At 38.9% G+C, this 4,891-nt stretch overlaps 1 pseudogene; it reads right to left on the bottom strand.

Annotated features, from left to right (window-relative positions):
• Positions 1 to 4,286: 4,286 nt before the first annotated feature.
• On the bottom strand, positions 4,287 to 4,565 carry LOC118535826 (DNA-directed RNA polymerases I, II, and III subunit RPABC4 pseudogene; annotated as a pseudogene).
• Between the last annotated feature and the right edge of the window lie 326 nt (positions 4,566 to 4,891).

Below are 4,891 nucleotides of genomic sequence, written 5' to 3'. Positions count from 1 at the left end.
AGAGAAGCTGACTTCCTGATGAGCAGGAAGCCCGATGTGGGGCTCAATCCTGGGACTGGAGATCATGACTTGGGCTGAAGGCCGACTGAGCCGCTCAGGCGCCCCTAGTGTTACCAGTTAATACTGGGATTCCTAATTTGAGGCAAGACAAAAGGAGAAAATAGAATAGGGTGGGGATAATAGATTAGGAATGTGGCAAACAAAACAAAACAAACCCCACACTATTATAACCTCTATACTTACTTTGAGAGGCATACAGATTTGGCTCTAAGACAAAGGAGACTAATTCTGATTAATAAGCAAATTACAATATAAGAACACAAATGCGAGCAATTTCACAAGAGGAAGTATGATAATGTAGGGATTTCTCTTGCCATTCAACCTAAAGTGGTAATTATGTAAAAATGTTTCCCACAACCTTTGGGTCAATATTCTTATAGTGTTTCAAAGACTGTTTTAATAATCCCCAATATATGTTGATATCATTACACTGGAGCTCCTTTTTTTTTTTTAAGATTTTATTTATTTATTTGACAGACCGTGAGAGAGCACAAGCAGGGGGAGCAGCAGAGGGAGGGGGAGAAGCAGGCTCTCCACTGAGTAGGGAGTCCAATGAGGGGCTCGATCCCTTGACCCCGGGATCATGACCTGAGCCACCCAGGTGCCCATACACTGGAGCTCCTTTTAGTAAAAATAATTTGGGTGGGGTTAAAATGAAATAGTTTAAATCCACATCTCTCCACTGATCTAGATTGATAGAAGAGCAGGTATAATATTATCTAGTCCAGTGGGCTAGTCTCTGAAAACTAGTTCATGTAGCTCTTCTTTGAATGCCGGTTGAATTCACAAGCATATGTCATTTCTGATGTGTGAGTAGGGTTAGCATTCTTTTATAACAGCTGAGAATCCCAGCAATCCTGGGTGCCATATCAACAGGTCTTTCCTCCTCTGCTCAGAAGAATGTCAAAAGAAGAACACATTTTATGTTTTAAGATTTTTTTTTTTTTAAAGTGCAACTGTCTCATCATTTATTGAGCATTTATTTTTGCTCCACACTGGACCCAGCTTTGATCTTACAACAGTTTTTCTGTACCAGATTGTTAAGAGAGGACTCTGTACCAGATTGTTAAGTCAGGAAAAGCTTCCTGAAGGAGGCTACAACTCAAGTTGAGTCCTGAAAAGAACCCCAGAAAAGGTCATTTCAGGCAGAGAGAAAAGCACGAGAAAAGGCACAGGCAGGAAAGAAATAAAGCCTGTCACCTCTTTACGGAACTGTAAATGTCTCCTTAGAGCCCAAGGGTTAAGTGAGAGGTGGGTTGAAGTGGTGACAGAGGTAAGAAAGGAATCAGATTATCAAGGACCAAATATACTATTCTCCATTGTTGATTTTATCTAGATGGGGAGCCACTGAAGATTTTCAACAGGACAGAGCTGTGAAATTTGTATTTGAGAAAGAGCAATTTGAAGAGTGTGGAGGACAGGAAGGCCAGTAGCTGGGAGATCAAGCGGTAGTGGTGATAATAATAGTGAACGTTTATTAGACCGGAAGCAGTTACGTATTATTTCATTCTATCTTGCAACAAACCTTTGAGATTGGTGATATTAGCTCATGTTTATCTTACAAGTGAGGAAAGTGAACCCTGGGAAAGTCACACTGCTAACATGGGGCACTGTGGGTATTTGGACCCAAAGCCTTTCATCAAAGTCCACACTGTCTACTGAGCATTGGAGCCAATCCTTCAAATAGGTCCTATTAGCTCAACTTCAAAATGTATCTCACAACCAACTACTTCATACTCCCTCCAAACTGCCACCCTGGGCCAGCCCCTGTTATTGTTAGCCTGAATCATTACAGGGGCCTCCTCATTGGGCTTCCTTGCTGTCACCTGTCTCTGTATTGTCCATTGTCACAGAACTTTCAAGTCTTAAACTATGTCAGTCTCCTGCTTACTGTCCCAATGGCTTCCCATCCCAAGGCCCCAAGTGAGCTGGCCTCCATCTACCTTTAAATTTGTGTTGCATGGGCTTCATTCTGAAGTATGAACAAGGCCAGCTTACTTTCTACCCATAGCTTTTCCACTGGCTGTTTCCTCTTTCAGGAATGCTCCTTCCCCTTGTCTTTCTCGGCAGGTTTCCTGTCATCCTTGAGCCCTCTGCTCGAACAACCATGCTTTCTTGACTAATTTCCTACATGACACTCTCTCTAGGAGGGTTGGAGATGTGCATTTATTTATATATGTGAAGAGGCACCTTACTTTTACATCTTCTCAGTTTACACTTTCTTACCTTATATGGTATTTTATTCTTCCTTAGGACTGGTTATTTTTTCTTTTTAAGATTTTATTTATTTATTTGAGAGAGAGAGAGAGTACAAGCAGGGGGAGTGGCAGGAAGAGGGAGAGGGAGAAGCAGACTCCCCACTCAGCAGAGAGCCTGATGCAGGGCTCAGACCCAGGACCCTGAGATCATGCCCTGAGCTGAAAGCAGACGCTTAACCCACTGAGCCACCCAGGCATCCCAGGACTGGTCATTTCTGATTTCATCTACTATTTTCGAATTTTTTGTAAATTCAATCTCTGAATATAGCTTCAGAGTCTCACAGCACAGTTTCCTTCATGTACTGATCACCATAATTCCTCCACTTTGATAATGAAGCTGAAGCTAAAAGAAATGAAGTGAACTGGCCCATCAGTGAGTAGCAGGACTAGATTTTAACCCATTTCCAGTGTTTTTCCCATAGACCTGGATATGCTTTTCCTGAAGTCCATAGTTGTTGGTAAGCAGTTTAGTACGGGACAAGTTATGTGTTAACTTCAAGCTCAGATAGTGATATTTATATTTATCAGCACTAGTCAAAATAATTTTTTAAAATTAATTTTATATCTATTTTTCCATTTTTTTCCCTTAAAACTGTCAAGGTAAGCAAGAGGTCAAATTACCCTGATTTTATAGGTGAAGGAGACACAAAAAGGTAGGTGACTGTCTGAAATGGCAGTCTTGTGTTCCAGGGGTAATACTTTTTCCATTAAATTGCTCTCTAGTTAACTAAATAATAATATTTAATTAAACTATTGGCATGCAAAGGACCCGTGATCAAATTAACAGTGAAGAGTAGAGTAACTACATTTTCCAACGAGTTAGGGTTTGTTATAAGGGCTTTCATAGAGAAATCACATTTATGGGGGCCCCTCTGTCTAAAAATAACAAGGTCTAGAATTAATATGGTACAATGACAGAATTACAAAAGACATGGCTAAAGAAAAACCTGGATCAATGAAAGACTGAAAATTTGAGCATGGTAGTATTTGTAGAGCACGTAATACATTTATAAAACTTAGTATTTGAGGATGGGCGTAGAAAGACAGGTGTTTTTAAAAATTGACATAGATAGATTTTCAAATGTCAGAGACACATAGATATTAATAAAAATAATAATTGGAATATATCTAGTCTTCAAAATGAATGTTAAGGAGGCCACCACGACCTTCCATAACGAGGCAGTCCTGGGATAGATTGAGTATAGGTGTGACCATCAATTCCTCATCCCTAAGATCAAGGCAAAAGTTTTAAGCATTTATCCAATAATTCAGTGTAAACTAATCCCTTTTATTTTTATACTCTGAAAGAATTTTTTACCCTAATAAATGATTACACTTAGGAAACCGTACCTGCCTTACTAGTCTGCGTCATCCACTTTCCCTTGGGGTTGATTTTGCTTTACAGAAAAGAACCATTAAAATTTCTTTCCTATGGAAGTGTTGAATCATTTTATGTATACCTGAAACTAATATAACACTGTAATTAGCTGGAATTAAAATAAAGATTTAAATAGATAGCCAAGCATTACATACAGACACAGAAAGGCCTCTATCAAGTAACAAATGAAAAGTAGAACTCCAAATCCTGTGTGCACACTGACAGTCAATGCGTCTGTATATTCTATACCCTACGATGCTAGAGAGTCAACAGTTGGTGATATCAAAGAGTGGTTTCCGAGGAGCTTACTTAATCAGCCCTTTAGAGGGCTCTAGAAACCCTCATTTTTAACAGTAGCCCCCGAGGATTCCAGGGTTTGATTAAAAGTGTAGTTTGGGGAAGCCCTTTTAACCTCCTTTGTGTGTCAGATTACATACCCAGTAATCGAACAAAAAAAATAAGTTCTTATTGTTCAACAGTAGTTGAACAAAAGTAATCTTCTCATAAAAACTATTAATAGACACCTAAATGCAATGTGGTTGAAATATGAAATCATGTGTATTTGGTATTTGGTATTTGATATTTGTATTTTATTTCATAAAGATAAGTATCTTGATGAAAAGCCATACAACAATGAGAAGCAAAACAGCAAACCCAAATACAAACGAAGGCATTTCTCTGAATTCTGTGTTTCGTTGAGTATCAAAAGCCACCAATCTTTTAATTCTTTCCTTGTACATTATTCTGTATGCACAATCTCTGCATCTGACTGGATTCCTGGATTTTATGTCATTTTCCGTGTGACATTTCCCACAGATAAGTGTCATTGGCTGCTGCTTTGCGGGTTGAATGTCCTTCTGAGTGTTCATTGTTTGTCCCCGGGTAGCAGGGAGACGGTTCCCACTCTGCGCTTACAGATTCCGGCTCGTCACGGTGTCGCCAAGATATTCTGTTTTTACCACTCTTGCAAAATTACCTTCCCATCACATTTCTCATATAAATACAAATCTAGATATTTTCACTGTGACATTTGTCATATTCATGCAATTTCACACAGTAAAAACAACAAAGGTAAATCAGTTATTTCAATATGATATTAAAAACCCAGTGAAATTCTCTGGGTTTGTTTATGTTTCTTACAGTCTTGTTCTAAATAACAGATAGAAAAACACTGTTATTTAAATGACCTTTACAT

This window comes from Halichoerus grypus, chromosome 3 (assembly GCF_964656455.1).
Source record: "Halichoerus grypus chromosome 3, mHalGry1.hap1.1, whole genome shotgun sequence".
Classification (NCBI taxonomy): domain Eukaryota; kingdom Metazoa; phylum Chordata; class Mammalia; order Carnivora; family Phocidae; genus Halichoerus; species Halichoerus grypus.
The sequence above is the reverse complement of the archived record's forward strand: the minus strand, read 5'-3'. Positions and strand labels throughout refer to the sequence as shown.